Source organism: Nycticebus coucang, chromosome 17, assembly GCF_027406575.1.
Source record: "Nycticebus coucang isolate mNycCou1 chromosome 17, mNycCou1.pri, whole genome shotgun sequence".
In the NCBI taxonomy this organism is placed as follows: Eukaryota; Metazoa; Chordata; class Mammalia; order Primates; family Lorisidae; genus Nycticebus; species Nycticebus coucang.
Genome location: NC_069796.1, coordinates 9,480,277 through 9,493,163, shown reverse-complemented (window position 1 = coordinate 9,493,163; position 12,887 = coordinate 9,480,277). Strand labels below are relative to the sequence as shown.

The window sequence follows — 12,887 nt, the reverse complement described above, 5'->3', positions numbered from 1 at the left end:
GACAAAGTGAGACTCTGTCTCAAAAAAAAAAAAAGAAAGAAAGAAATCAGATAAATAAATGAATAATAAATTCTACTAAACACCAGGATAAAGTGGTGAAGAAAACAGACATATATCTTACCTTTAGACTTTATAGATAATTGAGATAAAATATATCAGCCCTATGTAGAATAAATACATATTTCTATGAATGAGACTTGTATTTAAATGTTGTACTCTTGCTTAATATTAGAGTACTTTCTTTCATAAAAAATACTTGCGAGCATTAGCTATATTGTTGCCTTTTGTGTCATAGCTTTATGCTCTATTTTTAATGTTTGAAATATGGATAAGAATTTCAGTTGTTTGAAGAAACAAGGCTACTGATACAATAATAACCTGAATACTACATCCCAAGAGTGATACTGACAAGCACTGCTGAGGAAAGATGACAAAGGTTATGATGAGCCTGGTAATCAAGCTATGATATTTTGTGATATATCAAAATAAGAAATACATATTTGGTGTTCTTGTCACACTGATCCTAAAACTCTACTAATTTCTCAAGTGATAAGGGTCCCAGGAGCATTTTTCTGTAGTATTTGGTCTTTGACCCTGGTTCCTGACATGAAGTTCTTAAGTCCCTTAGAATTTCCTGGGTAATCGGAACATCTTTGTTCCAATGAAGCAGGTCTTACTGGGCTCCCGAATAGCTTAGGTTAAGGGATGGTTACCAGAAAGACTACGCCATACTTAGGAGCTGGTAACTTTCAGCCCCTTCCCATTCTCTGAGAAGGGGCAGGATATTGAATTAAGAATTGATTATGCCTATGTGTTGAAGCCTCCATAAACATTTCTCGAGTATAGGACTTGAAAGCTTTGTTTGCTGAATATGCCAAGGTTGGTGCAGCCCAATTCCACAGTGTGGAAGCTGCTGAACTCAGGAGACTTCTGCACATTGCCCTGTGTACCTCTTCATCGGACTATTCTTCATTATCAGATCTTTTATAATTAACTCATTATCATATCTTTTATAATTAACCATAAATTTGTTTCCCTGAGTTCTACAAGCCATTGTGGCAAATTATCAAACATGTGGAAAGGGTCATGCAAACCCCGATAAACAGCCAACTAGGCCACAAATTGGTGATCTGGGGACACACTACTTGCAATTGGCACCAGCAGTTGGGGGAAGTCTTGTGCAACTGAGCTCTTAACCTGTGGGATCTGACATTAACTCCAGATAAACAGTGTCAGTACTGAATTAAAATGTTGGATACCAACAGTGCTGGTGAATTGGTGGATGTGGGAAAACCCCAACACATTTGGTCACAGAGGTGCTGGCAGTGTTGAGCGTGGTAGAAGAAACAGTTCATTTTCCTTTTTAGTTTCCTATATGGTATACAGTAGTCCCCCCTTAACTGCAGTTTTACTTTCCATGGTTTTGGTTACCTGAAGTCAAAAATGGAAAATTCTAGAAGTGAAAATTCTTAAATTTTGAATTGCATGTTCCTAAGTTTTGAATTGCATCTGAGTAGCATGATCAAATCTTGTACCATCCCATTCATCCAACCTGGGACATGAATCACTCCTTGGGCCAGGTATCCACATTGTATACGCTACCCACTCTTTAGTATATGCAGACATGCCTCTGAGAATTCTAGACCACTGCAATAAACTGAATATTACAGTAAAACAAGTCATACAAGTCTTTGGCTTTCTTTGTGCATACAAAGGTTATGTTTATATTGTACTGCAGTCTATTAGGTATGCAATAGTATTATGTCTAAAAAAATCAACATATGTACCTTAATTAAACATATTAAAAATAATTTATTGCTGCTCAAAGGGATAGGGTGCCAGTCCCATATGCTAGAGGTGGTGGGTTCAAACCCAGCCTCGGCCAAAAACCACACACACTTACACACACACAAAATAATAATAATAATAATTTATTGCTAAAAAATAGTAATGTTCATGTAAGCCTTCAGCAAGTCATAATTTTTGGCTGGTGTAGGCTTTTACCTCAATATTGATAGCTAATGACTGATCAGGAGTGGTGGTTTTTAAAGATTTAAATGACTATGTTGATTTCTTAATACAGCAATGAAGTTTACCACATCAATTGACTCTTTCTTTCACAAAAAGATTTCTCTGTAGCATGAAATGCTGTTTGATAGCATTTGACCCAAACTACATCTTTTTCCAAAATTGGAGTCAAATCCTGTGATTACTGTATCAACTAAGCTTATTTAATATTCCAAATCTTTTGTCAATTCAACACTGTTCATAACATCTTTGCGAGGAGTAGGTTCTATCTCAAGAAACCACCTACTTTGCTTATACATAGAAAGCAATTCCTCATCTACTCAAATTTCATCATGAGGTTGCAGCAAGTCAGTCACATTTCCAGGCTTCATTTCTGATTCTAGTTCTCTTGCTGTTTCTACCACATTGGCAGTTACTTTCTTAACAAAGTCTTGGACCCTTTAAGTCATCCATGAGAACTGGAATCAACTTTTACCAACTCCTGTGATTATTGATATTTTAGCCTCCTCCCAAATCATAAATGTTCTTAATGGCATCTAGAAGGGTGACTCCTGGCCAAGCCTGGTGGCATGCACCTATAGTCTCAGCTACGTCAGAGGATGAACTGAGAGGACTGCTTAAGGCCTGGTGTTCAAGGCTGTAGAGCACTATGACTGCACCTGTGAGCAGCCACTGCACCCCTGTCTGGAAAACATAGGGAACCCTCATCTCTATAAATAAATAAGTAAATAGTGAATCGTTTTCAGAAGGCTTGCCCAAACCCAGTAGGGGGTCCATATGTCCATGGCAGCTATAGCATAATGAAATGTATTTCTTACATAGTGAGACCTGAAAATCAGAATTACTCTTTCATCCACGGGCTGAAGAATGGATATATCATGCAGACATGAAAACAACATTAATCTCCTTAACATCTCCATTGGAGCTCTTGGGTGATGAGGTGAATTGTCAATGAACAATAATATTTTAAAAGGAATCTTTTTTTCTGAGCAATTAGTCTCAACAGTAGGCTTAAAATATTCAGTAAACCATGGTGTAAACAGATGTGCTATCATCCAGACTTTGTTGTTCAGTTTCTAGAGTACAGGTGGAGTAGATTAAGCATGATTCTTAAGGGACCTGGGATTTCTGGAATGAAAAATGAGCATTGGTTTCAACTTCAAGTTACTAGCTGCATTAGAACCTGTGACACAAGTGCCAGCCTGTTTTGGGACGATTTGAAGCCTGGTAATAACACCTGCTCTCAAGCTTTTAAATTCCTAGATGTCATCGTCTTCCAGTAGGAGGCTGTTTCATCTCCAGTGACAATCTATTTAGTGTAGACACCGTCATCAGTGACCTTAGCCGGATCTTCTGGATAACCTGCAGCTTCTCCATCAGCACTTGCTGCTTCATCTGGTTCTTTTCTGTTAGGGAGGTGGCTCCTTTCTTACACCTCACGAGCCAACCTCTGCTAGCTTCCACCTTTCCTTCTGCAGCTTCCCCCCCAAGCCCCACCCCACCATAGAACTGAAGACGGGACCTTGCTCTGGATTAGGCTTTGATTTAAGGGAATGTTACAGATGCTTCTCCACATCACTAGTAGGACTGTTTTGCTTTTCCATCATTTGTGTGTTCCTTGTAGTGGCACTTTAATTTCCTTTAGGAACTTTTTCCATGTGTTCACTAGTTGATTAACTGTTTGGCCCAACAGGCCTAGCTTTTGGCCTGCCTCAACTTTCAACATGCTTTTATCACTAAGTTTGATCGTTTCTGGCTTTTGATTTAAAGTGGGAGACCTGTGACTGTTCCTTTCACTTGAACACTTAGAAGCCACTGTAAGGTTACTAACAGATCTAATTTCAATATTTTCATTTCTCAGGGAAACCTGAGGAAAGGGAGCGAGACAGGGAACAGCCGGTGGATAAAAACACACATTTATCAACTGAGTTCCCACCTTTTGTGGAAGTGGTCTGTGATGTCCCAAACAAGTACAAGAGAAACATCAAACATCATCAGCCACAGATCACGGTAACAAATATAATGATAATGAAAACTTTAAAATCCTGCAAGAATTGCCAGATTTGTGACACAGAGACTTGGTGTGTGAACATGCTATTGAAAGAATGGCACTTGCTGGAAGCAGGGTTGCCACAAAATTTCAATTTGTAAAACACACTTTATCTGTGGATTGCAGTAAAATGAAGCACAATAAAATGAGTTATGCCTGTATGGGGCTTGGTACTCCCCGCAGTTTTAGGCATCCATCAGGGTTCGTGTAATCCATCTCCTGCTGATAATGGGGGACCACTGCAGTTGAGTGAGTTGGTAATGTTCAGTAGGAAAAATAGGTGACCTAAGTGTACATAGAGTCTCAGAATTTTAGAGATGAAAGGGATCTTACAAAAATAACATAGTCCAGATAGTTCATCATACAAAAAAACATAGCAAATTCTTCTAGAGTGTGGAGTGAATTAGTGGTATAGTCAGATTACACCCGAAATATCAATTCAGTTTTCTTTTCTTAATATTACTTTGCATTTTCATGGCAGCTGACCTTTCATTTTGGAAATTCTGTCATCTTTATCACCATCATTTTCATCTTCACCCATCAGTGATGGTCACTAATTATGGGATGATCACTGTGTGCTGGTCATTGATCTAACCACTAATTATCTCATTCCTCTTCACAAGAACTCTTCAAAGTATTGTTATACAGGTGTAGAAAATAAGAATTAGTTCATCCAGTTAGGAAGAAAAAAATATGGACTCCAGACAAAACTTTTAACTACTATGCCCTCTATTCCATATGATTAGAGCCATCAGATCTAGGACTTAGAGAGGTAAATGTTATAAAGAAGCAAAATTTCTTATCTAAGAAGAAAATTTCTAACATTCCACTTTTAAGAATTCACAGTTGAGCTCCCCCACTACTAAATGGACCTTGGGAAAAGATGTCTGCTTTGAGAAAGAAGCTGGACCAATCAATATCAGCTCTTACTTTTAATTCTTCAAACCTTTTTATCTTTTCACAAATTAGTTGATATAGGATTAATGAATCTCATGGCCTATGTGTCCCAGCATTTTGCAGTTACTACAATTAGAATATATATTTTTAAAATAATAAACAATTACATTTTTAAAAGTGATGATGAATGTTTGAATGTTTGTTCTGCTGTTGGCTAGGTGCCCTGCCATGAACATTTGTGAACATTTGTCATTTCTTTTGGCTTCTCAGAATCTGAACTTCTTTCCTGGTTGAAGAATTCCCTGCCATTCAAGTCTTAGGGGGAGATAGAGTCTCCCATCACTGTAGAGTGGCAGCAAATGTCAGCTACCTGTTCTCCTCCCTCCATTGCACGTGACTTAGACTCTGGCAATCAGATAACCCTTCCAAGGACTTTAACTCAGTTGCTGGTGATATAAAGAAGCATAGTCAGGGAAGAATTTGTTTGGGCAATAGCAGCAGCCCAGAGGTTAAGAGGGGTGACAGAGACACCACCCTATGTAGGGGCAGACTGTGTGGTCAGTGCCCAGTGAACAACAGCAGTGTCCTCACCAACCTGGGTAGGTGGCACACCTCAGCTGTTATTCCAACTACCTAGCCTCTCTTTGTCCCTGTCAGTTACCCAAGTCTGCTTCTTTAATCTTGTGGAAGCCCCCATATATATTTTTTTGTTTTTGTTTGTTTCTAGAGCCCAGAAAGCTCAGACTATCTCATATTTTTTCCTAAGTTTCCTTTCTTCTTTAATCAGTTTGGGCTAATTACAACACTAACTAATAGTATTTCTAGCATAAGGAAATAGAATCCATCACTGTCTATAGTTTGACTATACACTCTCTTTCTCATTAGAAGTTAAACGAATTTTTGCTGTTTACACCATCCCCTGTGCGAGACAGTGCTGAAGACATCTCTGTGCATAAAATCCAGAGGATGTTCTCTAGGCTTAAATAATCTATTCGTCAAAGAGTTTGTTCAAGACAGAATGTTCTCTCCTCTTCCTCCTAAATCTATATAAAATAATGTTAAAGAAACTTAAAAGTACAAACCATAAATGGCAAAGAGGTTGGGAATGAGGACATCAACATAGAGAGATTTCAACACATTTTTAGGAAACAATTCAAATGGAGGGGCGTAACTGATGGAGCCAGGCAGGAAAAACTAAAAATCTGAGGATGCTTAGAAGGAGCTATGGCTGAGATTGGAAGCCAGCAAACTTAAAGAACCCTAGAGAACCTCAGGATTTCTGAATGCTAGATGTTAGTATGATGAAAGGCAGAAGTAAGATACTGAATTGTAAACAGAGATTAATTACTAAAAGCTCTGCTAAAACTGAACAATAGATACTGAGTCACATATGTAATTTTAAATTTTCTGGTAGCCCAGATTGAAAAAGTAGAAAACACATGTCAAATTAATTCTAATATATTTTATTTAACCTATGACCTTAACGTTTCAATATATAATCATTGTAATGAGATAGTGTATGTACTTCTTTTTAGAATATAAAAGTATAAGTTTATTTTATATTAGAGAAAAGGAAGAGAGTGGGGGAAGAGATGAGAAAAGAGAAAGAGACTACATATACTTTTTGGTACTAAATCTTCAAAATCTGATGTGTATTTTAAGTGTTGATGCATCTTCATCAAGACCAGCATGTTTCAGGTGCTCAGTACCCATATGTGGCTAGTGCTACTCCATGAGAAGACATACCTCTATATGAAATTCCATGTAGAAAAATTAAACAGCTATGTGTCTATTCTTCCAACCAAAAAAATTAAAGGCGTTTTATCCCTCTAAAGAAATCGAATGGCCTTCCAGCAAAATCCTGGCATTCTAGTATTTATGATTCTTCCACCAAAGAGTTCCCCTTAAAGTGAAGCCTAATAAGACCTATGCATATTCACAGAACTACAAATTAGTTAGTCACATCAGAACACAAACCAAGGAATATTATGTATTTGAGAGAAGCTTGCAATAAGAAAGAAGGATACTAAAATTGAAAAATGCTATAAATGATATTGAAGGAAACTGACATAGTTTAAGAAGCAGAAGAAAACTTTAGAAAAGAGAAAAACTCTAGTTAGAGTATCTAGAGAGTTTCAAGAAAAGATTGCATCCTTAAAATAAGAGCATTTAACTCTAGAAATGAATGAAAAGGAAAACATCTTAGTAATTAAAAATATGATGGTTGAACAAAATTTCAATAAATCTCCAAGGAAGTTGAATGAAAAGAAAATGAAAGAATAAGAGAAAAGAATTAGAAGATCTCTAGAGAACAATGAGAAGAGAATAGAGGAAATTATCAATGTAACAATATAACAATGTAACAATGTAACAATTTCCCTGGGTTCAAAGAATTAAGTCTTTGTACAGAAAGGATTTACCCAAAGCCTAGCACATGAATCAAAAAAGATCCACATTTAGAAGAAATTTTTGCCAAATTTTAGAATTACACAGATAGAGGAAATTTTCTAAAACCTTCCGGAGAGAGAAAACAACCGAACAAACAGGTCACCTACCGTGCCATTTAGAATCAGTTAATCCACTCCAGCATGTTTAAGCAGAAAAAAAAATGTATTCTTTGTCATAAAATGGCTCACATCACTGTTGGGATGACTGATGAAATAGGCTCTAATTTAAGCTTCCAAGAACTACCCCCAAAGTCACATTGCAAAACTGGGCCACCAAGAGGACTCCTTGTCACCAACCGGAAAACAGACCACCAATACCTGCTTAGTAATGCAGGAAAACACCACTCTATTTTCCTGCTCCAGTACCACACCATCTCCAGCATAAACCACACCAACACAATGATGTCCCAACTTTTAGACTGTCACAGAACTTAAGATCAGATGTGAGGATCTCTGCCAAGGCTGCTAGAAATAATTCTGATTCCTCCCAACTAGTTGTGCAAATAGCCAAAAATAGTAGAATGACTTAGAACATTCACTCTTACTTTCCAAATCTCATTTGGGTGTATCTGTTAATAAAAGGAAGAACCTTAATTATAACTGGAAGCCTAGCAGCAAAAGAATCTAAGAAGTGGAGTTCTTAGCTTTCTGGTGTCTCCAGTATAGAAAGGTGTGTTAGAGGGTTGTACCGGAGGCCCATCCACTTCATATACTATTGTGGTAATTTGGGAATCAAATACAGAGCTTGAGAAGTCTGTAACTCCAGGAGAAAAAGTTTGGAAACAAAATATTAGAGGTTACGGCTGCTGACTGTTTGGCAAAGTATAAGATGAAAGAGATAAGCTCAAATAAGAAAAGGCTACTTGACAACAGAAATGAAACAGAGAAATTCTAGAAACTTGGGGCTTCAGATGACTGGAAAAGCAGACTTCCACCATGAGACCCTAAACTGTGAGATAAAAGGCTTTTGATCAACAAAGACCAAGAATGACTAATCTTTGAGAAAAGAATTCATTTAAGAGCGTGACTTTCCCACCCAAGCCTGATGGCCTCAAGGAAGTCACTATTAAATTGAAAGGGAAGAGTGGAGGTTAAGATAAGAATAATTAAACCAGATTTGAGAATTAAATCTTGAGAAAGAGTTTTGAATATATCTAATGACTTATGAAACTGCCTGAGAGGAAAAATATCAGAAATTTATTAAGATTTGGAAAGAATTCTACTGTTTAAAGAAGTGTAAGTCTAGACTAAAAAAATGCATTTCCATATTAAAACTTTTAAAACAACTGTCTGCTGGACTTCTGGTTGCAACCATTACTGATTAACTTCTATCAGAGTAACCATCCCACTGTAATGACAAAAACTAGAAAATATATAAAACAAATGTGTGAAGGCGTAAAGAGTTAGCAATGAGCCTACGACCCTTGAGAAAAGGGAAACGCATGGGGTGAATATCAGATTCATACTGACTTTTCCCTTAAGAGCATTTACTAAGGTAAATGGTGCCAAAGAATTCAAGCAGAAAGCGGTGTACACCAAAGACCCTCAGTACACAGACAAGACAGAGGGAAAAGTACAAAGTTGCTCAAATGGCTGAACTCAAAAGAAAATATTCCCAAGAGGAAAGAACTACAAAGAAGGAAATTCAAAACCTTTACACATGCAAAGATTGAAAGTCCAAGAAATCCAGCAGAAAACAGCAACTGAGACTATCTAAAGAGGTGAGCAGAGATTGCAGCAGGCATGTGGCCTGGGAGATAGGGATAGGAATTTAAGTCCTGCCAAAAGAGAAGGATCTTGGTAATTATCTCAGGCTTCAGTTAAGACCCCAGAAGGACAACACATCAAGACCACATCACAGGAGTAAGGGCTATGTCGTAGGACTAAGGACAAAACTGAAATAGATTAGCTCCAACGTAGCCTAGAACTAAGCTTCCACAGGTCAAGGTGTGATTTGCTGGCAGATCATAATTATTGATGACACTGGGTGAGCCCTTGCATGCTAGGTCAATAAAAACCTCAGAATCCTCCCTACTTCCTCCATTCTATAGACTGGATATTGACACTCAGATTGATAATGGAAGCCATGTATGTGGTCTGACAATTAAGTTCACAAACTCGTCCTAGAAAAAGTGCTACATACCCCACTGCTGTATATGACTACTGTCACCCTCTAAGTACTCCCCTGATGATAGTGCCTAGTCCATCTTTCACAGCAATTTTGTAACTCTTTTTCTGGAATAGCCAACAGAGCTATTGTTGTATTACTCTTAACGTCCTAAATGTCATCAAAATGTCTTCCTTTCAATATTTCTTTATTTTGTAGTAAGGAAAAGTCATCAGGTGAGTAGGAAGGGTGTTCTAATATAGTTATTTGTTTACTGGCTAAAAAACCCATCATAGACAGTGCTGTGGGAGCTGGTGCATTGTTGTGATGCAAGAGCCATGAATTATTGCCCAAGATTTTCAGTTAAGATTACCCTGTTTCTCTATTTATGTTTGCTTGGTCTGCTATGCTTATTAAAGTAAGCTAACAATGATTTTGACACACAATTCAATGAATTTTTGCAATGTTTTTGTCCGTTCTGCTTGTTATTTGCTGCCCTGACCTCTCATTATCAGTGATACTTTCTCTCCTCTCAGAAAAACATTTAATCCATTTGTATTCTGCCATTTTCTTCATGGACTTATCTCCATAAACTTGGAGATGTTCCTGATTTCACTTCTACTCTGGCCAAGTTTAACAAGAAATTTACAAATGTTCATTCTTTGCTCTAATTCAAGTCTGATATTCTCTTAACACAAAAAACTCAACAACAATAATGAACACCCCTCAGCAAGACACTGCCACACATTGACATGAGCACTACTGTAAGATGCTATTATAGCCAGGTTAAGAAATCTTACCAAGCTGTTTGTGCAGTGCTGTCAATGTAAGCACATGGTGGCAAGTTTGCAAACTTTATTGTCAGACCTCATGTTGAAGATAGAGCTCAGGTTCCTGAATATGCAGCAGAGGGTCCACCATCCTGCTGAATGAGCTTTTAATGAACAATCTTGTGTTGTGCTTCCAAGACTTGAGAGTTTTGTTTATTACAGGTTTATAATTAATAAAACCTCTCTATAGTTATTTTTCCATTTCAATACCATGACATATGTATTATTATTATTATTATCATTATTTTTGAGACAGAGTCTCACTTTATTGCCCTAGGTAGAGTGCTGTGACGTCACAGCTCACAGCCACCTCCAACACCTGGGCTTAGGTGATTCTCTTGCCTCAGCCTCCCGAGTAGCTGGGACTAAGGCATCCGCCACAACACTTAGCTATTTTTTGTTGTTGTTGTTGTTGTTGCAGTTTGGCTGGGGCTGGGTTTGAACCTACCACCCTTGGTATATGGGGCCAACACTGTACCCACTGAGCCACAGGCACTGCCCGACATAGGTATTATTATCTCTATTTTCTAGCTCAGGAAACTAAGGCTTTAGAAAGGTAAATAATCAACTCAAAAGTCAAAGTCATTCAGTTCATAAATTAAAGGGCAAGAATTTGATTTTTCTATTCTTCTTGAGTCAGTTTCGATAGTTTGTGTCTTTCTAGAAGTTTGTCAATTCATCTAGGTTTTCTAGCATGTTAGCCATACAGACATTTTCAGTATTTCCTTATAACTTTATTTCCATAAAGTCAGTAGTAATGTGCTCCTTAAATTCCTGATTTTAGTAATTTGAGTTTCTTCTCTCTTTTTTTTTTCTTGTTCACTTTATAAAAGCTCGTCATTTCTTTCATCTTATTAAATAACCAACTTTTGGTGTACTTGAGAACCAGATATTTAAGACAAATAACTTTGGAAATCAGATTCTTTCTCCTTCTCAGGTTTGTTGTTGTTGTTGTTAGTTTGCTGCTACCATTATTACTGTTGTTTGTCACTTTTCTGAACTACTTATCTACCAGTGGATTCTTTGCCCCCTGTGGTCATAGCATTATTTGGTTAGCTTAGTGTTAACCAATGATTACACAGATCTCCTTAAATGCTTGGAACTAGTACCTCTCCCAGTGTTTGCTGAGGTTCTGTGTGTATGTACTGAGGAATGGCTTCAACATTAAACCAGGCACTTTGCAACTCTCACCCAGCCTGGCTTCCTGCTTATGCAAAGCCTCAAGGTCAGCCTGAGTGAATTCTTAGGGCCTTCTCAGGTCTTTACTGAGCTCATGCGCAGTCTGAGCTTGTGTGTGGGCTTCTAGAACCCTCAAAATATGTTGGAACTTTTCAAAATTCCATGGACATCTCATTCTCCAGCTTTTCCTTTTAAATTTTTTGGTTAGCCTAGGGGTGTCCAACTTTTTGGCTTCTCTAAGCCACATTGGAAGAAAAGTTGTCTTGGTCCATTCATTAAATACACGAACACTAACAAAAACTGAGGAGCAAAAAAGATGCATAATTTTTGTGATATTTACCGTCATAGATAAGCAGAAAAGCCCTCATGTAATTATCCTCATTATGCAGTAGCTCATTCAGAAACTCTTTTAAAGCCACCGCACAAGTCGCAAGTTTGCAATCACTAACTGCTACTAGACTTTGTTCCCTAAGAGTTAATCAGAAATCAGCCCTTTTGAAAGACTTGATCCACCACTGATTTCAACCAGTTACCTTATGCTGCAGCTGAACTCTTCCCCCTTTTTTGGTTTTGACACAACTAAGTAGCATTCCTTCCTGATAAGTGACCACTATGAGCTGGTTCTGGTCAGTCTACCGAGGCTGCACACAAGGTGCCCCTGGGTCCTCCATTTCACCTTTTGAGATATACTGCCTAACTGTACTGCATTTAAGTCTCCAGAAAGAACATGGGTTACGCGTAATGTGAGTGTTTACTTGCTACGCATGTGCATGCGCTTCCTTCATGAATATTTATAGATCTATAAATATTCATGATCTATAACCTGTTGAATGTGTATACTTTGCCAACCTGTTCAGTGTAAATTCCTGTATCACCCTTCTTGCTTTTAGTTTCTGCCAGTGGTTATGCTTCCCAGCCTACAGGATGGCCAGCCTGAACACTGCAACACTTTTTTAAGAAATAAAGCTCTCCTTTACAAATATAGATCTCGGAATTTTAAGTTGACAAAGTTGATCCTGACAATTTACATTTTAAAAAAGTTCCCAGGTAATACTGATGCTGTTGGTCTTAGGAACCACTGCATTGTATCAGGTGGTACCTTCAACCCATTGCCTTAGGGAGTGTGTCCCAACTCTGGAATCAACAATAATAATATATATATCAGCCAATAATATATGTTATTTATAGATAGACATATAATAGTAATACAATACATAAAGCTAATATGTATTTATCACTTCATTCTAGGAATAATATGCTTTATATTGATTAGTTTAATTAATCTATACAACACGTCATGAATAGGTATTATTACTTCCCCATATTTAATTGGAAATTGAGGCCAGAAA

At 37.6% G+C, this 12,887-nt stretch overlaps 1 protein-coding gene across 1 annotated transcript in view; it reads left to right on the top strand.

Annotated features, from left to right (window-relative positions):
* Positions 1 to 12,146: 12,146 nt before the first annotated feature.
* PJA2 (praja ring finger ubiquitin ligase 2) overlaps positions 12,147 to 12,887 on the top strand; it is an 88,803-nt gene continuing 88,062 nt past the window's right edge. Inside the window, exon 1 of the mRNA XM_053566312.1 lies at positions 12,147 to 12,281. The gene's annotated coding sequence lies outside the window, so the exon portion shown is untranslated. The remainder of the gene's footprint in view (positions 12,282 to 12,887) is intronic.